At 41.8% G+C, this 23,874-nt stretch overlaps 1 protein-coding gene across 1 annotated transcript in view; it reads right to left on the bottom strand.

The window, feature by feature from the left end:
* The window catches only part of LRAT (lecithin retinol acyltransferase), a 154,333-nt gene extending 134,991 nt beyond the window's left edge, over positions 1–19,342 (bottom strand). Inside the window, exons 1-2 of the mRNA XM_043484021.1 lie at positions 19,140–19,342; positions 7,779–7,847 (exon numbers count right to left, since the gene is read on the bottom strand). The gene's annotated coding sequence lies outside the window, so the exon portion shown is untranslated. The remainder of the gene's footprint in view (positions 1–7,778; positions 7,848–19,139) is intronic.
* Between the last annotated feature and the right edge of the window lie 4,532 nt (positions 19,343–23,874).

Consider the following 23,874-nt stretch of genomic DNA (forward strand, 5'->3'; position numbering starts at 1 on the left):
ATACTGTTTTAATAATCCCAATGTGATAACAAACATGCAAATCCTAACCAAGAGAATTAAACTGTAAGCCTGTCTTTCTCTTATGGAAAGGAAGATATGCCTAGCGAGATTTAAGCTTAATATGTTTATAGAAAACAAATATGGAAACAGTAATATTGAGAAGTAGGTCCTCCCTTGGAACAACATTTGACCTTTTATAGTCTAAACCTACTCCTTGTTGTAATGATAACTGACACAATGTAAAACATACTTGTCATAATATATATTAATAACATGTCCTTATATGTTCTATGGGCTTCTCAGGTGGCTCAGTGGTAAAGAATCCGCCTGCCAATGCATGAGCTGCAGGAGATGCAGGTTCAGTTCCTGGGTTGGGAAGATCCCTTGGAGGACGAACTGGCAACCCACTCCTGTATTCTTGCCTGGAGAATCCCATGGACAGAGGGGCCTGGCCAGGTACAGTCCATGGAATTGCAGTCAGATGCGACTGAAATGACTGAGCACACATATGTTCTATAGGATATGTATGTGTGTGTTTTATATTACACATACATCATCATGTATAACACCACGTCCCATATTGGTGATTTAGGGTGGAGCAGTCCTAGCTTTAACCCTTGATGGTGGAGCTGCTTTTGGCTTTGGTGCCACTCTGGATTTTCTAAATAATCCTCTAGAGAGTCGAAACTCCAATACTTTGGCCACTCGATGTGAAAAGCTGAGTTATTGGAAAAGATGCTGATGATGGGAAAGATTGAAGGCAATAGGAGAAGAGGGCAGCAGAGGATGAGATGGTTATACAGCATCACTGACGCGGTAGACATGAGTTTGAGCAAACTCTGGGAGACAGTGGAGGACAGGGAAGCCTGACGGGCTGCGGTCCATGGGGTCGCAAAGAGTGGAAAATGGCAGGGAAGGAACAAGTTTTTAAAAGGGGATATAGCTCCCCCTGGTGGACAATAATAAGATTAAAAAGAAACCCTCTTAACTAGTGTATTCTAAAATACACCAACAATAAAACTAATAGGTATGTAAAAACGACATCCAGACTATTAATTATCCAAAGCTCTTCATCTTATGACAATAAATAACAACATGTTGTAGGTATTTATCCTTCTCAAGCAGAGATACATTTTCACTACTTAAAAAAGAAATATTCAGTAATGCCACCTCCATACCTAATGGCAAGATTTCCATTAGCCCAATAAATCACAGTGTTATGCTAGTGGGAGCACAGCCCTAGATCTGGTTCAAGCATCTTCTATGGGGCCCAAATTCACAGGGCTTCACCCTGACTCCAGAAAGTCATCTAAGTAAGATTCTCCCTGAGCCAAAGAAGACCCAGGGTGAGAGAGAGCAAACAACCACAATTCTAAGCCTCTGACTAGAAATCAACCCAAGTGTACTGGGAGTTAACAGTGGCCATATTTTTAAACATTCTTTCCTCTAACAGTAACTTCCCTCTTTCCTCATGACCACATTGATGTGGCCAATAAAGCCCAAAGTCTCACTGAGTTCTTTACTTTTAGTGGTTGTATCAGCCAGTTTTCTTTCTTTCTTTCTTTATATATCTTGAACCTGGGCTTCCCTGGTGGTCCAGTGGTTAGGAACCTGCCAATGCAGAGACATGGGTTCCCTCCCTCGTCTGGGAAGATCCCATATGCCACAGGGCAACTAAGCCCGTGAACTGCAATGAGTGAAGGGTGCATGCCCTGGAGCCAATGCTCCACAAAGAAGCCACCGCAATGAGAGGACCAAGCACCACAACAAAGAACAGCTTCTACTCAGCAAGCTAGGGGAAGCCCTCACACAGCAACAAGATCCAGTGAAAACTCAACACCCATTTATGATAAAAACTCTCCAGAAAGCAGGCATAGAAGGAACATACCTCAACATAAGAAAAGCCATATACAAAAAACCCACAGCAAACATCTTCAATGGCAAAAAACTGAAAGCATTTCCTTTAAAATCAGGAACAAGAAAAGCCACTCTCTCTATTACTATTCAACTAGGTTTCAGAAGTCCTAGCCACAGCAATCAGAGAAGAAAAAGAAATAAAAGGAATCCAGACTGGAAAAGAAGAAGTAAAACCTTCACTGTTTGCAGATGACATGATCTTCTACATAGAAAACCCTAAAGATACCGCTATAATGTTACTAGAGCTAATCAATGAATATGGTAAAGATGCAGGATGTAAAATTAATACACAGAAATCCCTTGCATTCCTATACACTAACAATGAAAAAACAGAAAGAGAAATTAAGGAAATAATCCCATTTACCATTTCAACATAAAGAATAAAATGCTTAGGAAAAAATTTACCTAAAGAAAAAAATGACCTATATACAGAAAACTGTGAAACACTGATGAAAGAAATCAAAGATGACACAAATAGACTGAGAAATATACCATGTTCATGGACTTGGAGAACCAAAGCAATCTATAGATTCAATACAATCCCTATCAAGTTACAATGGTATTTTTCACAGAACTAAAACAAATAATGTCACAATTTTTATATGCTTTTTTGTATGGGAACAGAAAAAACCTTGAATAGCCAAAGCAATCTTAAGAGAGAAGAATGGAACTACAGGAATCAACCTTTCTGACTTCAGACTATACTACAGAGCTACAGTCATCAAGACAGTACGGAACTGGCACAAAGACAGAAACATAGATCAGTGGAACAAAGTAGAAAGCCCAGAGATAAATCCACACACCTATGGACACCTTATATCCACACCTCTTTGACAAAAGAGGCAAAAATATACAATGCAGAAAAGAAGTCTTCTCAAAAAGTGGTGCTGGGAAAACTGATCAACCACGTGTAAAAGAATTATAGAACACTTTCTAACACTATACACAGAAACAAACTCAAAATTTATTAAAGATTTAAATGTAAGACCAGAAACTATAAAACTCTTAGAGGAAAACATAGAATACTGTCCGACATAAATCACAGCAAGATCCTCTATGACCCACCTCCCAGAGTAATGGAAATAAAAACAAAAATAAACAAATGGGACCTGGTTAAACTTAAAAGCTTTTGCACAACATAGAAAACTATAAATAAGGTGAAAAGGTAGCCTTCAGAATTGGAGAAAATAATCTCAAATGGAACAACTGACAAAGAATCTCCAAAATATTGAGCAGCAGAGGCAGCTCAATAACAGAAAAATGAACAACCCAATAAAAAAGTGGGCCAAAGAACCTAACAGACATTTCTCCAAAGAAGACATACAGGTGGCTAATGAACACATGAAAAGATGCTCAATGTCACTCATTATCAGAGAAATGCAAATCAAAACCTCAATGAGGTACCGAATGGCCACCATCAAAAAGTCTACAGGGTGTGGAGAAAAGGGAACCCTGTTACACTACTGGTGGGAATGCAAACTGGTACAGCCACTATGGAGAATGGTGTGGAGATTCCTTTAAAAATTGGAAATAGAACTGCCATGTGACCCAGCAATTCCAGTGCTGGGCATACACACCAAGGAAACCAGAATTGAGAGAGACACGTGTACTCCAGTGTTCATCGCAGCACTGTTTACAATAGCCAGGACATGGAAGCAACCTAGATGTCCATCAGCCGACAAATGGATAAGAAAGCTGTGGTACATATACACAATGGAATATTACTCAGCTATTAAAAAGAACACATTTGAGTCAGTTCTAATGAGGTGGATGAAACTGGAGCCTACTATACAGAGTGAAGTAAGTCAGAAAGAGAAACACCAATATAGTATATTAATGCATATCTACGGAGTTTAGGAGAACAGTAAAAATGATCCTATATGCAGGGCAGCAAAAGAGACACAGATGTAAAGAGACTTTTGGACTACATGGGATAAAGGGAGGGTGGAATGATTTGAGAGAATAGCATTGAAACATGTATATTACTGTTGGGAGAGTGTGTAATTTCCTCGGTTCTGTCTCTGCAGCAAAAATTTGAAGCGACGGACAGACTGGTGTTATAGCTCAGTTTTATTGGCAAGCAAAGGAAAATACATCCTCGAGGAGTGAGGGTGGGCAGACCCAAAAGACGAAGAGAAGAGAGGCCCCCAGCCTGATTTTGACTCCTCTTTTTATATGTTTTTTCTCCTCCCTCTGGGCCTGCCCTATGTAAACTGAGCTAGCCAGGAGGGCTGTTTGTTTTACCTGAGGTCCTCACTCCAGTCCTCAGACCTTCCTTTGTTCTATTTTTGCGGGCTTTTCCCTTCTTTGTCTTTTAGCCACCACCATTTTGGACTCCCTTTTTCCTATTCTAACTACCCAACATTACCATATGTAAAATAGATGACCAGTGCAAGTGTCATGCATGAAGCAGGGCACTCAAAGCCAATGCTCTAGGACAACCCAGGGGGATGGGGTGGGGAGGGAGATGGGAGTGGTGTTCAGGATGGGGGGACAAATGTACACCTGTGGGTGATTCATGTCAATGTACGACAATAACATCCACAATACTGTAAAGAAATTATCCTCCAATTAAAATGAATGAATTAATTAAAAAAAGACCAAGTGCAATTAATAAGTAAATTAAAATATTAGTAATAAAAATGCCGTGTTCTTTTTTTCCCACAACAGTGGAAGATGTTTATCAGTTTCCACAATCAATAGCCAGGGGAAAAAAAGGATAATTACAGTTGCAAACCATAATGGAAACATGATTAATGATTAACCTAACAATATAAAATAATTACATACAATTTAGAGGGTCTAGCACAGTGATGTGGTAAGTGGAAGTGCAAGTCTTTAGTTGGTGCATTTAACCTATTTACATTTAAGGTAATTATCAATATGTATGATCCTATTACTGTTTTCTTAATTTGGGGGGGGTTATTTTCTGTAGATAGGTATTCGCCTTCTCTTATTTCCTGTCTAGAGAAGTTCCTTTAGCATTTGTGGTCAAGCTGGTTTGGTGGCCCTGAATTCCCTTAACTTCTGCTTTCCTGGAAAGTTTTTGTTTTCTGCATCAAATATGAAGGAGAGTCTTGCCGGGTAGAGTGTTCTTGCTTGTAGGTTCTTCCCTTTCATCACTTTAAACATGTTACAGAAGCCATTCCCTTCTGGCTTGCGGAGTTTCTGTTGAGAAATCAACTGACTGCCTGATGGGAGTTCCCTTCAGTGTTATTAGTCATTTTTCCCTTGGCGCTTTTAACATTTTACCTGAAGAAGGGAAAGGCTACCCACTCTAGTATTCTGGCCTGGAGAATTCCATGGACTGTATAGTCCATGGGGTCTCAAAGAATCTCTGTTGGTTTGTTCCTTAGGTCTTCTAGGTCTTTGGTAAACATTTCTTGCATCTTCTCAATCTTTGCCTCCATTCTTTTTCCAAGATGCTGAGTCAATTTCACTATCCTTATTCTGAATTTTTTTCTGGAATTTTGCCTATCTCCACTCCATTTAGTTGTTTTTCTGGGATTTTATTTTTTTATTTTTTATTTTTTTTTCTTTCTTTTATATATATATACATATATATATAATTTTTTTCCATTTATTTTTATTAGTTGGAGGCTAATCACTTTATAATATTGTAGTGGTTTTTGCCATACATTGACATGAATCAGCCATGGATTTACATGTGTTCCCCATCCCGATCCCCCCTCCCACCTCCCTCCCCATTCCATCCCTCTGGGTCTTCCCAGTGCACCAGCCCAGAGCACTTGTCTCATGCATCCAACCTGGGCTGGCGGTCTGTTTCACCCTTGATAGTATACTTGTTTCAATGCTGTTCTCTCTGAACATCCCACCCTCACCTTCTCACACAGAGTCTAAAAGTCTGTTCTGTACATCTGTGTCTCTTTTTCTGTCTTGCATATAGGGTTATTGTTACCATCTTTCTAAATTCCATATATATGTGTTAGTATACTGTATTGGTCTTTATCTTTCTGGCTTACTTCACTCTGTATAATGGGCTCCAGTTTCATCCATCTCATTAAAACTGACTCAAATGAATTCTTTTTAATGGCTGAGTAATATTCTATTGTGAATATGTACCACAGCTTTCTTATCCATTTGTCTGCTAATGGGCATCTAGGTTGCTTCCATGTCCTGGCTATTATAAACAGTGCTGCGATGAACATTGGGGTGCACGTGTCTCTTTCAGATCTGGTTTCCTCAGTGTGTATGCCCAGAGGTGGGATTGCTGGGTCATATGGCAGTTCTAATTCCAGTTTTTAAAGAAATCTCCACACTGTTCTCCATAGTGGCTGTACTAGTTTGCATTCCCACCAACAGTGTAAGAGGGTTCCCTTTTCTCCACACCCTCTCCAGCATTTATTGCTTGTAGACTTTTGGATAGCAGCCATTCTGACTGGTGTGTAGTGGTACCTCATTGAGGTTTTGATTTGCATTTCTCTGATAATGAGTGATGTTGAGCATCCTTTCATGTGTTTGTTAGCCATCTGAATATCTTCTTTGGAGAAATGTCTGTTTAGTTCTTTGGTCCATTTTTTGATTGGGTCATTTATTTTTCTGGAATTGAGCTGCAGGAGTTGCTTGTATATTTTTGAGATTAATCCTTTGTCTGTTTCTTCATTTGCTATTATTTTCTCATCTGGGACATAACTTTCTGCCTTTTCATGCTGATTAACTTTCTGTAATGTGGTTTTTGTTTCAGTCACTGTAGGGCTGTGGCTCTTGCTTCTTCTGCTTGCTCTCCAATGGAGAAGGCTAAGAGGCTTCCTGATGGGAGGGCCTGGTGGTGGGCAAAGCTGGATCTTTCTCTGATGGGCTGGGCTTGCTCAGTAAAACTTTAATCCAAATATCTGATGATGGGTGGGGTTTTTTAGCCTGAGGTGACCCAGCCTTCATAGGTCTGTGGGTTCTATGGTTGGGTTAATGGCAACCTCCAAGAGGATTTACACCAAAGGTGACCTTCACAGACTGCTGTTGCTAGTGCCCCCATCCCTGTGGTGAAACCCTGCTGATCCACATCCCCACAGGAGACCCTCCAACACTAGCAGGTAGCTTTGATTCATTCTCCTGTGGAGTCACTGCTCCTTTCCTCTGAGTCTTGGTGCGAGCAAGGTTTTGTTTGTGCCCTCCAAGACTGGGAGTCTTGTGGAAGTCTTGTAATCAAATCCCACTGGCCTTCAAGGTCAGATTCCCTGGGGATTTCCAGTCCCTTTGTCAGATACCCAGACTGGGAAGTCTGACATGTGGTTCAGAACTTTCATACCTTCAGAACATTCAGAAGTGGGAGAACTTCTTTGGTATTATTGTTCTCTAGTTTGAGGGTCACCTACTCAGTAAGAATGGGATTTGATTTTATTGTGATTGTGCCCCTCCCCCATTCTCACTGTGGCTTTTTCTTTATCTTTGGACGTGGGGTATCTTTTTCTGGTAGGTTCCAGCATCCTTCAGGGTCTTCCTTGGTGGCTCAGTTAGTAAAGAGTCTGCCTGCAATATGGGAGACCCAGTTTCAATCCCTGGGTTGGGAGACCCCCTAGAGAAGGAAATAGTAACCCATTCCAGTATTCTTGCCTGGAAAATTCTAGGGACAGAGGAGCCTGGTGGGCTACAGTCCATGGGGTTACAAAGAGTCAGACATGACTGAGTAACTAACGTTTTCAGCATCCTCCTGTCCATGGTTGTTCAATAGTTGTGATTTTGGTGATCTCACAGGAGGAGATGACCATAAGTCATTCTACATCACCATCTTCAAACTGGAAAAAATGCTATGTTCTTAAAAAACATCTCTCATTCTTAAAATTTGACATGGCACTGAATATAGGAACTTAAGATGATTTAATGACAAACATTTTTCAGATTACCTTTTTGGTGAATGTCCTTTATATATGGAGCCATGGCAGTCTAGACAAATCAGGAACATAGTCCAAGTCCTAAAATATAAAAATAAATGTGTCATGCACTATAAAATGTATGCAATCAACTCAAAGGCAATAGACTAATCAATCTTTTAATTACTTGCAAAGCTACATTAAACACTAAGTAATTGTAATATTTACGTTGCCTGAAAAGAAGTAGTCTGATGTGAATTTGAAAATATGATCAATCAATGGAAAGGTCTAAAATTATGTTCAAAATAAATGGAACTTTCATCAGCACCAAAGTGATGAAATAAAGATCAGTTCAGTTCAGTTCAGTCGCTCAGTCGTGTCCGACTCCTTGCGATTCCATGAATCGCAGCACGCCAGGATTCCCTATCCATCACCAACTCCCAGAGTTTATTCAAACTCATGTCCTTATCAAGTTGGTGATGCCATCCAACCATCTCATCCTTTGTCATCCCCTACTCCTCCTTCCCCCAATCCTTCCCAACATCAGGGTCTTTTCCAATGAGTCAACTCTTCGCATGAGATGGCCAAAGTATTGGAGTTTCAGCTTCAGCATCAGTCCTTCCAATGAACACCCAGGACTGATCTCCTTTAGGATGGGCTAGTTGGATCTCCTTGTAGTCCAGGGGACTCTCAAGAGTCTTCTCCAACACCACAGTTCAAAAGCATCAATTCTTCGGCACTCAGCTTTCTTCACAGTCCAACTCTCACATCCATACATGACTACTGGAAAAACAATAGCCTTGACTAGACGGACTGTTGTTGGCAAAGTAATGTCTCTGCTTTTTAATATGCTATCTAGGTTGGTCATAACTTTCCTTCCAAGGAGTAAGTGTCTTTTAATTTCCTGGCTGCAGTCACCATCTGCAGTGATTTTGGAGCCCCCCAAAATAAAGTGTGACACTGTTTCCATTGTTTCCCCATTTATTTCCCATGAAGTGATGGGACCAGATGCCATGATCTTAGTTTTCTGAATGTTGAGCTTTAAGCCAACTTTTTCACTCTCCTCTTTCACTTTCATCAAGAGGCTTTTTAGTTCCTCTTTGCTTGCTGCCATAAGGGTGGTGTCATCTGCATATCTGAAGTTATTGATATTTCTCCCAGCAATCTTGATTCCAGTTTGTGCTTCTTCCAGCCCAGCGTTTCTCATGATGTACTCTGCATAGAAGTTAAATAAGCACGGTGACAATATACAGCCTTGACGTACTCCTTTTCCTATTTGGAACCAGTCTGTTTTTCCATGTCCAGTTCTAACTGTTGCTTCCTTACCTGCATATAGGTTTCTCAAGAGGCAGGTCAGGTGGTCTGGTATTCCCATCCCTTGAAGAATTTTCCCCAGTTTATTGTGATCCACACAGTCAAAGGCTTTGGCATAGTCAATAAAGCAGAAAGAGATGTTTTTCTGGAACTCTCTTGCTTTTATGATGATCCAGCGGATGTTGGCAACTTGATCTCTGGTTCCTCTGCCTTTTCTAAAACCAGCTTGAACATCTGGAAGTTCACGGGTCACATACTGCTGAAGCCTGGCTTGGAGAATTTTGAGCATTATGATAATAACTTTAAAAACTATCACTTCTCTTTTGTGATCTATTAGTAATTTTAATTCCAAAGTTCTAGTAAAACCTAAAATTGCTAACACTATACAAGCCCTGAGCATTCATATTGAAAACCCAACATTAATTCTCAATAGACGCCAATAAGTTCACATGTAGTTGATAAGATTATAGAAATAGATACAGGAGACCAAAATGGTAGATTGAACTAAGAGTCACTGGGAGTGATGTAGTTATTCAAAAGTATCTCATTTTCAATCAAACTACAGTTTAAAGCACAAGCTAGATAATTAGTTTTATTACTATGGGTTCATTTTTTAAAAATTAATTCTACCAAGTAAAAGCAGGTACTTACATAGACTAAATATCACAAAGTTGATGGCATAATTATACTAAGACTTTTACATATTTTCTAACAAGCTAAATCATGTGAATGTTTCTCTTGTCTAAATGGAATTTCTGCTGGGATAGTCCATGCCTCAGGCCAATATCTAGGCCCTACATTTTAAAAGGAGAAAATTTAATCCACTGGAACTAACAGAAATATTCAAAGTTAGGACTAAGATATTTATCATGTACCATATATGACAGCATAAAAAATTTCCTTGTCAAGAAAGCTTTTCATAAACATAATTTTATTGAGTATTTAAGTTTTCATCGTCTGGAGATCTCCTCATCTGTTCAACCATTCCCTTCCAGTTAGGCATTTAGGCCTTTAGTTTTTGTGTACATAATACATGGGGCTGTGCTATCCATCTTTTAGAATAAAGTTCTTCTGCAGTTAGCTATATTTCCTCAGGATAATTCTGACTTATGTGATGGCAAATAGCCAAAGACTTATACTTTTTCCCCAAGAATAAGAAAAAAAGAAGTGAAAGTGAAAGTCACTCAATCATGTCCAACTCTTTATGACACCATGGACTGTCCATGGAATTCTCCGGGTCAGAATATTGGAGTGGGTAGCTTTTCCTTTTTCCAGGGGATCTTTCCAACCCAGGGATCGAACCCAGGTCTCCTGCACTGCTGGAAGATTCTTTACCAGCTGAGCCACAATGGAAGCCTGAAGAAGACTTCACAAAAATTAAGAAGACCTCACATTTTAAAGTTTTACAATAAATCACATAATCATTTCCTTGTAACCACCCATGTGTGGTTACTTGGCCATTAAAATGACCACACTACTTAACTTACAGACTATTTTACTTTTGTAGCAGTTAGCAGACATATGGTTATCTCTGAGAATTAATCAAAAACCAAATAATCACCTAGAAGGATGGGGTGGAGTAGGAGGTGGGAGGGAGGTTTTAGAGGGAGGGGACATTGTATACTTATGGATAATTCATGTTGATGCAAGGTGGAAACCAATATAACATTGTAAAGCAATTACTCTACAATTAAAAATAAATAAATTTAAAAGAAAACAAATTATCCAGCTTCTCTACAGATAGTAGCTGAGGAACTAGAAGTAAAGCACAAAGTATTTGTGCTTTTTAAACTTAATATTAACAATAACTTAATCAAAAATGTTTAATTGGAATTTAACTTTGATTTAATTGGGAAAATGTGTAAGATCTTATTCGCTTTACATATTCAAGTACAGATGCTGTGGGTATACACTTATGCTTTTTGGGGTTATGCATGGGAAATCATTTTATCACAGTGAGCTTTTGGTCATTGTTCTTTACATCCAAGCATCATCATTTTGGGGTGAAAATCCACACACTGAACCACGCTAACTAAAGAAAAGTAATTACAGGGTAACAGAAAAGACAAGAAGTAGAGAAATATCTACAACAGTGACAGCAGATTTCCCTATGCCCAGTGCCCCCCAGAAGCTGTTTCCCTCAAATGGCAAAGACTGTTGATAAAAGAAATGATCTATTTTTAATTCACCAGGTGTAAAATCTTTGCTATTCCAAGCTTATAAATCAATTCAGACAAAAATCAACTCTGCCCCTCACTACCTGGTCTGATGTAAACATGAGAGGTCAAAGGGCAAATCTGCTCCAATCAAGCCTCTAGTTTTGCTCCTTACCTCATTCTAAGATAGCTGGCTGTCTTCAAGTTACTCCCTAACTAAAAATAAAGGCAATTCTCAAAGTGCAAAACAAGAGAACTAAAAAGTCTAAAGAAAAATACTATCATAAGATACTGTTTTCTCCTAAACAGTGGTATGTTGAAAGGCAGGAGCTTTGTCTTAATGTGGGGTCCCTAAGTCTCCAGCACTGTACTCGATGGGCACTTAGTAAAAGTTGGTTGAAATAATAGAGAATATATTTCAAAAGAGCTCTTATTCTTAAAGGTTTCTTCACATATCTCTCATTTTTCATGAGCTGTGAGTCATAATGAAGGAGTACTTCAACCTCTAATTTCTTATTAACTGCCATAGAATCCCTTTCTTCTGACCTGTTGAAATTCCTCATGCCTACTGTAAAGATTCTATGTAAAGGTTTTTCACAGGGAAACACTTTCTACTATATCAGAGACCTTGGTACAGCAAAGTCTTATGCAAATACATAAGGGCAGTGCAGAAGTATTTCTTAATTACTGAGAAGTTATTCACATATTTCCCCCTGTATAATATGCTACAAGATAGTATGCCATGAGACGATGGGTGGCTTTTACAGTCATAAAAGAGCAAATTCAGACATGATGTGATATACATACGAAAAGACTATTAAAATATGAGGAGAAATTTTTGAAAGACAAATGTATCTATAATTAATTCTACGTTATTTCTCCAGGACATCTGAACTCAGAAAGGTCTACAGAAACTACTCTGAGATGAGAAGCAGAACTATCTGATGAAATGTCTGTCAATCTCCAATTAAACTGTTCTACAGACTGCACACAAAACAGAATCTTTTCATTAGGGATTTCAGAGACGGATGATAAATCTGACTTTGGGATTTCAAGTCAAAATGCCTAGTAAAAGTATGAAATTCAAACAAGGTTGTGTCTGCGATCGTGGGAATATTGTGGGAAGAGAGAAAAGCAAGACAAGAACAAATGGATACCACAGAGAGCAGACAAAGCCCAGTCTGTGGCTGACAGGTGGTTTAATGACCACCATAGGCTGCAGAGACAACACAAACTCCAAAACAGAGGGGAGCTCCATTGCAAATGAGAGCCATGCAGTTTTAAATGTTTCCTCGTTCAGATTCTTAAGTCATCATATCTGCCAGTGAGTGTTTTACTCGTCAAGAAGCAAATGGAGAGGCTCATGAGATTTGCTTTCTTGATGAAAGCTATCTGAACCAGTGGAAGAAACGGTGGAAAATTTCAAGAAGGAGCAGAACTGGCTATCAGTCTGCCTTACCTCCGGTGCACAGGAACCAGCCAAGCAGCCCATGTCAGAAAGGGAAGGGACAAGGATGCAGAAGCAACAGAGACCCCCTTGCTAGAAAAGACTGACTCTCTCCAATAGCTTGTGTTCTGTTTTGTATTTCCAAGATTCAGCACAGTGCTCAAGAATTATTTATTGTTAAGTAAATGCTAACCAGAACAATTCAAATTATGTAGATATTCCATAATTCCTGATGAATAAGAGACTCATCGATATTCCTAAAGAATAAATCTATGTACAATTAATAAATAAGTGATATTCTGTGTGAGAGAGGCACTGTGCCAGGCAAGAATGAATAAAACCTGGTCTCAGTTCTGTGAGTGCTTATCAGGCTGTTTTTACTTTATTGGAAAATAAAGGCACTTATTGGCCATACCCAACTTCTAAATTGAAGAAGTTTCTTCTTCAAGTGTGATGTCCTAAGGTCAAATACACCAGCCTCTCCTCCAGGCCTAGGACACCTCTGTCTGCTTGAACCCTCACTCGTTGGGGGTTGGCTCCCTCAGCACCAGGTGGGGCACCTGCTCAGCCCGTAGGGAGTCTAGCTCTGTTCAGGTGGGATGCGGGGGAGACTGGGCCGCTAGGGAAGGGCTGTCTGGGAGGCGGGGCTGTCGGGGAGGCAGGGGTGTGGATCCAGGGAAAGCTCAGCTGCTTCCTGGGTTCTTGAAATCATTCTGAACCTGCATGTACTCAAGAAGGTGCTGCAAACCAAGGAAAAGTCACATCACAGCCCAAGTAGGATGGCTGGGGAATTCCCAGGCAGGTTCTGAAGCTGTCTCCATTTATCTAGCAGTCCTGTAGACCATGATTCTTAAATCTCTACCCATAAGAATACAAAACTAGGTCTGGGTCTTAGCCCCCACCCCTCAACAACAGTGACCTGGACTCTTCTAAGCTTACTTAGAGTCTTAAGAATATGGAATTTCAGGAAAAAAACTATCAAAAGATTAAAAAAAAATGCCACATTTCCCTTTAAATCTCTGAGGCCTAGCATTACATGTGTACTCAGTCTCTGAGTCACGTCCCACTCCTTGTGACTCCACAGACTGTAAGGTCCTCTGTCCGTGGGATATTCTGGGCAAGAATACTGGAGTGGGTTACCATTTCCTCCTCTAGGGGATCTTCACAACATTATGCACTGAACTAAAATAGTATTCATGCAGTACGACCATGCTGAAGAGATGGCAACTGACAGCTTTTCTTACCAGCTGTATACTTGGGTTAGCTGTCAGTGACTTAAGTGACTGAATTTGTACTCAAGTTTTTATGAGAGACTGAGATAACAAGAATATATGTTGCCTGTTTCAAAAGTATTTAACTCTGTAGAACCCCAATTATGGAAAGTTCAGTAATGCTGCTAATGGTAATTGTAAAATATACCTTCAGTGTAGTAGTGTGATATTTTTCTATTTACTGGGAAAGGCAGTAAAGGCATCACAGTTGAACTTTAGTGCAAGGGAGGAGGACATTCTCAGCTGCCTAGGGAACAGTAAGTTCTAAGACATCAATGGAAACAGTTGTATTATATCACATTCCTGATATAATCTTTCTGCCATGCTATGTTAACAATAGTTTAAAAATAATAATAAATAAAAACTACCACAGAAAACAAAAATATCGTCTTTTGATGACGTCTGAAAAAAGTGATTACTGCACCTCTGTGGAATTATTGCCTGTATAATTGGGCCAAGCTTAAAGTCCACTTTCACTAAACAGAATTGCTACTCTGAAAATTGTCTAAATGCATTAAATTTTGTTTTACTTTAAAAGAAAATAATATATTTTGCCTATATATTGGCACAGCAGGGCCAAAGGATAAGGGAAAATTACGCAGGAATAATGGATGTCAGACAATTGATTCCATTAGAACACATGAGGTATAGGTGCCACTGACTATTCATTTTCTAAACTGCACTATTCTATGAGCACTGAAATGCTCATTTCACCCTGAAATATTTAGAACAGTACACTGCATATGACAGTCCTTGGTAATTTTCATGCAATATGTATGTATGTGACTTTAGAACTTACAAAGTGTGTATGCATGCTCATTCATGTCCGACTCTTTGCAATCCCATGGACTGTAGCCCACTAGGCTCCTCTGTCCATGGGGTTTTCCCTGCAAGAATATTGGAGTGGGTAGCCAGTCCCTCTTCCAGGGGATCTTCCTAACCCAGAGATCGAACTTGAGTCTTCTGCATATCTTGCATTAGAAGACAGATTCTTTACCACTGAGCCACCTGGAATCCTTTACAAAGCACATCCATACATAAATTATCAAAGCTGCTCACTTTTTAGCCTCCTCATAACTAACTGTCTTATGTGTGTTAATGTTTCACCTTATACTCACAATAAGCCTTTGTGGCATTATACTATATCCATCCCACAAATACAGAAAACAGACCTTCTGAGGCGTTCACACCATAAAGTGTGTGTAACCAGGATTTGAAGCCAGATTTGTGTTACTGTAAACCAGGGTTCTTTCTAGAATAAAAAGTGTATTCACAATGTGATCCTAACTTTAACCACATGATAGAAGTATTAACTTTACAGACTCACTCATTCAATAAAGACATATTGATAACCTTACCTGCTGCTTTGGACTGAATGTTTGTGTCCCATCAAAATTCATACGCTGAAGTCCTAATGCCCAGTAGAATGGTATTATGAGGTGAGGCCTTTGGGTGGTGCTTGGGTCATCACTGGGATTCTCCCTAGTGTCTTCTGACATGTGAAGATACAATAAGGAAGAGGCCTTTCCATTCCATGCGGGCACCCTGTTCTCAGATCCCCTTCCAGCCTCCAGGACTCTGAGAAATACATTTTTGTTGTTTGTAAGCTACCCAGTCTCTGGCATTTTGTTACAGAATCCCAAGTCATCTAAGACACATTCCAAACACTATTCCAGGCATGGGAGACACAGCAGTGAACAAAACTGTCTTTGGAATTTGCATTCTGGCGAGGGTGTGGGAAGAGGAAAAAAGAAACCCAACAGATATTTGTCCAGTTGGCAAGTGCGGTGGAGAAAGATAAGGCAAAGTAAGGGGTTAGGAGGTCCTAGGCAGGATTGGGTAGAAATGTAGCTATTGAGTATGGAGTGGTCAAGGGCAGGGGTCTTTCATAAGATATCTGAGTGAGCAGAGATCTGAAGGAAGTAGAGCCAGCCAGCCAGCCATGGGTCACCTGCAGAAAGAGTGTTCCAGATGCAGACTATTAAGTGCAAAGTCCCCAAAACAGGGATGTTCTTGGCCTATTGGAATATTAGGCTGGTGCAGAAGAAACTGAAGTTTTGCATTGTTAAAATTTGTTGTCTGATTATTGGAACACATTTTTAAATAAATATAGTTATGTTATACTTCATTTTAAAGAGCATTTCTTGCTTTATCATTATTATTATTATTTTTTTTTTTGCTAATGACTTATTACTTGCTGTGTGCTTTATATTTATTTCAGACTATGGAAACAACGTGAGACAAAAAGCAAATTTGAGCAACATTCTTATTTGAGTTCAAAATGGGCTGCAAAGCAGCGAGACAATTTGCAACATCAACAATGCGTTTGGCGCAGGGACTGCTAATGGACATACAGTGCAAGGGTGGTTCAAGCAGTTTTACAGAGGAGATGACAGCCTTTGGGAGTTGACGACGTCGGATGGAGAGCAATCACTGAAGCGGATCCTCTTACAACGACATGAGAAGCTGCCAGAGAAGTCAGCCGTCACCCATTCTACAGTCATCTGGTGTTTAAAGCAACCTGGAAAGGCGAGCAAGCTCGATGAGTGGGTGCCTCGTGAACTGACCAAAAACCAAAGCTATCATGTTAAAGAGTTGTGTTCTTTTATTCTACACAACAACAATGAGCCATTTCTCGATCTGTGATACGCAACGAACAGTGGATTTTATAGGACAATTAGCGACAACCAGCTCAGTGACTGGACCAAGAAGAAGCCAAACCAAAGTTTGGAAGCCAAAACTTCCGCAAGAAAAAAAAACGTTATGGCCACTGTTTGGTGGTCTGCTGCCAGTCTGATCCACTACAGCCTTCTAAATCCCTGAGAAACTATTACATCTGAGAAGGATGCTCAACAAATCCCTGAGGTGCACTGAAAATTGAAAAACCTGCAGCCAGCTTTGGTCAACAGAAAGGGCCCAGTTCTTCACATCGCCCAACTGATGTCACACAACCAACACTTCAAAAGTTGAATGAATCTGGTTACGAAGTTTTGCTTCATCTGTCATATTCTCACCAACCAACTACCACTTCAAGCATCTTGACAACTTTATGCAGGGAAAACCCTTCCACAACCAGCAGGAGGCAGAAAATGCTTTCCAAGAGTTCATTGAATTCTGAAGCACAAATTTTTTTGCTACAGGAATAAACAAACTTATTTCTTATTGTATCAAATGCATTGATTGTGTTGGTTCCTATTTTGATTAATAAAGATGTTTTTGAGCCTACTTATAAAGATTTTAAATTCATGGTCTGAAACTGCAATTATGTTTGCACCAACCCATAATAATAGCTGGGAGGTCAATGTGCCGGCAGTGTTAATAACTAGAGGGGAGGGCGGCAAGAAAGATATGAGGCCAGAAAAGGAGCTGAGACTAAATCACTGTTTCTTAGGTCACTTTAAGGACTTTGGATTTTACTCTGAAGGAGACAAATCATTGGACGGCTTTCAACCAACACAGCACATGACTAACTTGCATGACTGCTCCTGCAGCTACAAGAAAAGACTGTAGAAGGGCAAGGGGAGACGAGGCAGGGGGCATTTCTACAGTCCAATCAGAAGGGTGGTGCTTTATACTAGAATGATGGTGAAGGACAAGTTTGACTGCAATGGTCTTGGCCTGAGCATGAAGAGATGGGACTGCCATTTACGGAGACAGACAAGACTGGGGGATGGAGGGAAGCAGGTGTGGGAATGAAGATCAGGAGTTTCAGCTTTAAACATATTACTTCTAAGATGCCTTTTATAAAAGACATCAAAAAGGCAGCTGGACACCTGAATATGGGTTTTACAGGAGGACAAGTCCACGTTGGAGGCATAAATGTGGGGTCTAGCAAACTTACAAAGTGAGTCAGAGGAAAGGCCTACAGCACTCCACACTTTAACTTTTAGAAACAAAGAGGATCCAGTCAAGGAAACTAAGAAAGAGTGGGAGGGAGGAAGACAGAAATCATAAGACTTCCAGAAGAAAGAATTTTACAGAGACAATGATTGATTTGGTCCAATACCATTGATAGGTCAAGGAGGGTGAAGGTCAAGACTGACTACTGAATTTAGCACAGTCATTGGCCAATGTGTGCCTGCTAAGCTGTTTCAGTCATGTCCAACTCTTTGTGACTCTACGGGGTGTAGCCTGCCAGACTCTTCTGTCCATGGGATTTTCCAGGCAAGAATACTAGGAGGCTATTAGTGTTACTAGCTTCCCTAAAATGAGAAAAACAAGGTCCTGAAAGATTAAATAAATTGAACAACCAGGGTCACGTAGCCAGTTGGCAATAGAACTGGGGGCCCAGAACAAAACCCTGAACACAGGCCTTCAGAAGTGAGCCTTGGTTCCTGAATTCCAGACCAGGCTCTTCTACCTGTTATGACCATCCTTCCCATGGTAACTGCCATTCATGAGGGGGGCTTTAAAAGAATACTAAGACCATAACCCAAAAGGAATGAACGTCAGTAGAATTTGGGGGCACAATGACAGTCCAAGGTTTGGCATTTCATAACAGAGGCAATGGCCCTCAAATCAAGTAGACAGACACTGCAAAGAGGGCAGGCCCAGGTGTCAAACACAATTCAATGCAAAGGAAGGTTTACATCTCCTCAAAATGAATTCTGTGTTCATTGCTCACTGCATTTTGCTAGGTGATTTCCATGTGAATAATTAGATTCCCATGTAAATAATCAGGCCTGATTACCAGATGTCACTAGTGCTATGTATAGTCAGGACTTGAAGAGAAGGGATCTGATTCCGCATGCTCTTTCCTTTACTTGACTTTATCAAGGTGCCCCGCTCAAACTCAACCCCCAATAGTCAACCCCAATTCCTTTAAGGAATCCACTGTTGCCAACATCTGCTGAACGATTTTGCAGACTAGGAAGTGAAAATTTCCAAAGGGAAGAAGAGCGGGGAATGGACGAAAAGGAGCTGCACGAAGTGGGGACGGAGGATTGACCATCACAGGCCAGGAAAGGCGGGCACTTGGCCAGGGAGAGGATCCGCGAGGGCCCCCAGGGGCCGAGCCTCCTCCGGAGCCGCGAAGCCTGACGGGGCTCTGGCTTGGCAGAGTCCGAGTACCACCAACGGGGCCGGGGGCCCCGACCGGGGCTACGGCTGCAGCTGACTTGGCGCCCTCCCTTCCCGCCTCTCCTTTCCGGACCGCGGGGTGGACGCGGCCGCCGCGCGCGTTGAGTGAGGGCCGCCTCTCGGTTACCTGACTCCTCAGAAAGCGGAGGCGCGGCCAGAGCGCACGGCGTGCGGCGGGACGGGGCCCTCCAGCGCTCGCCGGTCCCCCGCCTCCGCCCAGGTGCCCAGTCTCCGCGACCCCGCGGCCGAGGAGGCGCCCGGGGGAGCCCAATCCCGGGCCGGAGCATCGCCGAAGCGGGCGCAGCGGCGCGTCTCCGCTCGTCGCGCGCGCGGAAGCCCAGAGCCACCGGCCCCGCGCGCAAGGCCGCCCCGTGGGGCCTCGGCTCCCGCGCGCCCCCTACTGGCCGAGCGCCACAGCGCCCAGCCCGGCCCGGAGGCCCCGCGTTGAACAGAGATCAGGTGCAACCATCAAGCCTGCAAAACCTTGATTAGGGTTGCTGGTTCAACTCCTTCCTTCTGTTTTTGAAGTTTGCGCCAAAAAGTTAAAATTTCTCCCTGCACTCCCCATTCCCTTCCAAATTCTGAGTTTCAGAAGGAAAAAAATCAAACAAGATAAATACATGGGAGCCCCCAAATTTTTTTGGCTAACTGATGCCAACAGCCACTCATTGGAAAGACCCTGATGCTGCGGAAGATAGACGGCAGGAGGAGAAGCGGACGACAGAGGGTGAGACGGCTGGATGGCATCACCGACTCGATGGACATGAGTTTGATCAAACTGCAGGAGATGGTGAAGGACAGGGAGCCTAGCGTGCTGCAGTACATGGGGCCCCAAAAAATCACACACCACTGGCTGACAGAAAAACAACAATGTCTTTTCCAAGCAGCTAGAGAACTGTATCTAGGCCAGCTTTGCTTCTCTAGACAGGGCGGTGAAGAACCTGTTTGCTTCGTTTTCCTATAGTTATAAATACCATCTGATCAAAGCCTGTGGGGCACATGATGACCACATAGGTTCTTTCCTAGGTACTGAAAACGATGGGAAAGAACCACACACAGGAAGTCACAATCTAGTTAATCGTTAGTGAACGAAGGGTCGCCTGTCTCTTTTTTTAAACTTAATCTTTTGTTTTGTTTCCATTAATGGGCTTTTCTTTCAAGTCCAGTGGTGCTCTCTTCTTAGATTGAGTTTAGCAAAGCAAGAGTTCAAGTTAGAAGAAGCAAAATAAAAGGAAACAGAAACCAGGCCTCCCTTCTTTACAGGATGATTAATAAAGGTTATGGATTGTCTAGACAATTTTGTGATAAATAATACAAGTCAACATTTATTGAGTCCTTACTATTTACCAGAAACTGTTCTAATAGCTTTATTTGCTTTATAATAAAAATCAGCTTTTATGGCATTTCCTTAAATGTTTTACATTTATTAGCACATTAAATAAAACAGCCCTGTGAGATGAATGGGGCTTCACAGGCTACTGGTAAAGAACCCTCCTGCCAGTGCAGGAGACTCAGGTTCAATCCCTAGGTCAGAAAGATCCCCTGGAGGAGGGCATGGCTATCCACTCCAGTATTCTTGTTTGAAGAGTCCCATGGACAAAGGAGCCTGGCAGGCTACCATCCTTAGTATCACGAAGAGTCAGACATGACTGAAGCACGTTAGCAAGCATGCACTTAGCAGGTATGAGATGAATACTGTAATTATCCCCATTTTACAGTTGAGACTGAGACACAGAAAAAAAGTATCTTCTCCAAGGTCACTCAGCTGTAAGTTATAAAGCTGAGATTTAAAGCCAGATGGTCTGGCTTCAGTGTCCACACTCTCAGCTCTCATGTTACACGGCCTCAGTTGGAAGAAAAATGAACTAAGATCTTACTTAATCCGCACAACAAATATACCAGGTGGGTACTATTATTTCTCAGTCTTACAGGAAAAGAAATGTAAACACAGGCTAAGGAACTGTCCAGGATCACAGAGCTTGTAAGTGGGGCCCCCCGTCTGATTATTAATTAACCAGAAGAAGAGAGAAGCTATTTTCATACATTCAGCCATGTGGAGATAGAATGAATTGTCTCCAAAGTATATGAAGCTTTTTTTTTTTTCCTATTTATTTTTACTACTTGGAGGCTAATTACTTTACAATATTGTAGTGGTTTTTGCCATACATTGACATGAATCAGCCATGGATTTACATGTGTTCCCCATCCTGAACCCCCATCCCGCCTCCCTCCCTATCCCATCCTCTGGGTTGTCCCAGTGCACCAGCCCCGAGCACTTGTCTCATGCATCCAACCTGGACTGGTGATCTGTTTCACACTTGATAATATACATGTTTCGATGCTGTTCTCTCAGATCATCCCATCCTCGCCTTCTCCCATAGAGTCCAGAAGTCTGTTCTGTACATCTGTGTCTCTTTTTCTGTCTTGCATATAGGGTTATCATTACCATTTTTCTAAAAAAAATAAAATAAACAAAGTGTATGAAGCTTTCATGACCTGAGCCCCTGGCTTTTAGACTCAGTCACTCATGCTCTTTCCTAGATTTAGCGCTGGTCTGGGCTTTCTCTTCAAGCAGCTCCAACATTCCTAAACTCCACTAGTGATGCTGAGAACACAGGCATCCTTGACCAAATGCAGAGTTAGATGAGTCCCAAATAGCTTAATGGTGAATCTTCCTGCCAATGCAGGAGACTTGAGTTCGATTCCTGGGTTGGGAAAACCCCCTGCAGGAGGAAATGGCAACCCACTCCAATATTCTTGCCTTGAAAATTCCATGGCCACCAGGGGCCTGGCAATCTACAGTCTGTGGGGTCACAAAGAGTCAGACGCGACCAACCACCCATGCTCCAGACATCTTCCCTGTCTCTTTCCTGAGGAATCATAGCGTATGTAGAGCGCCTGCACACCGAGCTTCTATCCCCTCTGAGGCCCGGCCTCAGGGCGCTTTGAGAAGGCATAGCCAGTACCTCCACGCCTTCCAGGCTCCTATTTGGGAAACGGTTTTGCTTTCTGAAGGGGAGCAAGGGCAGTCAAAGAGGAAGGACAGAGGATGTGTATTGACTATGACCATGTACAGCTTGGTTTGGGTCCATTTATGAAGCTCCTCTCTCTCTCCCCACCCAGGAGAGGAATATTTGCACAGTATAGTGAGTTCAAGGGATGCTGGGGGGCTGAACAGGGAAAAAGATAAAAGCAAAAGTTTGGAGCAACACTTTGATAGGTTTGTATCTGGAACACGAGGAGGGGAATTCCACACAGAAGCTATGGGCCCTCAGAGGCCGCACGGAACCACCCCACAGAGAGTGAGAAGGTAAAGGGGCTCTCAGGGAGAGGGGTGGGGAGGGACTTAGGCGTCTAGAGGAGGGTGCTCGGCAGGCCCTCTGGGAGTCTCTGCTTCCAGGCTCTCCCAAAGGGTACCGGCCAGCAAGGTCTCTAACAGCTCCAGGCTTCTCTGTGGCTCTCAGATGCTGGATGCAGTTTCTCAGGATATACAAAGCGGGCCATTTCTAAACATTTAAAAATCTGCTCATCTAGGCTGTGTTTGACTACGCCAAAGCCCTTGACTGTGTGGATCACAACAAACTGTGGAAAATTCTTAAAGAGATGGGAATACCAGACCACCTGACCTGCCTCCTAAGAATTCTGTGTGCAGGTCAAGAAGCAACAGTTAGAACTGGACATGGAAAAACAGACTGTTTCCAAATTGGGAAAGGAGTATGTCAAGGCTGTATATTGTCACCCTGCTTATTTAACTTATATGCAGAGTACATCATGCAAAATGCTGAGCTGGATGAAGCACATGCTGGAATCAAGATTGCTGGGTGAAATACCAATAACCTCAGATATGCAGATGACACCACCCTTATGGCGGAAAGCGAAGAACTAAAGAGCCTCTTGATGAAAGTGAAAGAGGAGAGTGAAAAAGTTGACTTAATTTTTTTTTTTTAATTTTTTTTTTTATTGGTTGGAGGCTAATTACTTCACAACATTTCAGTGGGTTTTGTCATACATTGATATGAATCAGCCATAGATTTACACGTATTCCCCATCCCGATCCCCCCTCCCACCTCCCTCTCCACCCGATTCCTCTGGGTCTTCCCAGTGCACCAGGCCCGAGCACTTGTCTCATGCATCCCACCTGGGCTGGTGATCTGTTTCACCATAGATAGTATACATGCTGTTCTTTTGAAACATCCCACCCTTACCTTTTCCCACAGAGTTCAAAAGTCTGTTCTGTATTTCTGTGTCTCTTTTTCTGTTTTGCATATAGGGTTATCGTTACCATCTTTCTAAATTCCATATATATGTGTTAGTATGCTGTGATGTTCTTTATCTTTCTGGCTTACTTCACTCTGTATAATGGGCTCCAGTTTCATCCATCTCATTAGGACTGATTCAAATGAATTCTTTTTAATGGCTGAGTAATATTCCATGGTGTATATGTACCACAGCTTCCTTATCCATTCATCTGCTGATGGGCATCTAGGTTGCTTCCATGTCCTGGCTATTATAAACAGTGCTGCGATGAACATTGGGGTGCACGTGTCTCTTTCAGATCTGGTTTCCTCAGTGTGTATGCCCAGAAGTGGGATTGCTGGGTCATATGGCAGTTCTATTTCCAGTTTTTTAAGAAATCTCCACACTGTTCTCCATAGTGGCTGTACTAGTTTGCATTCCCACCAACAGTGTAAGAGGGTTCCCTTTTCTCCACACCCTCTCCAGCATTTATTGCTTGTAGACTTTTGGATAGCAGCCATCCTGACTGGTGTGTAATGGTACCTCATTGTGGTTTGATTTGCATTTCTCTGATAATGAGTGATGTTGAGCATCTTTTCATGTGTTTGTTAGCCATCTGTATGTCT

This window comes from Cervus canadensis, chromosome 1 (genome assembly GCF_019320065.1).
Source record: "Cervus canadensis isolate Bull #8, Minnesota chromosome 1, ASM1932006v1, whole genome shotgun sequence".
Lineage (NCBI taxonomy): Eukaryota > Metazoa > Chordata > Mammalia > Artiodactyla > Cervidae > Cervus > Cervus canadensis.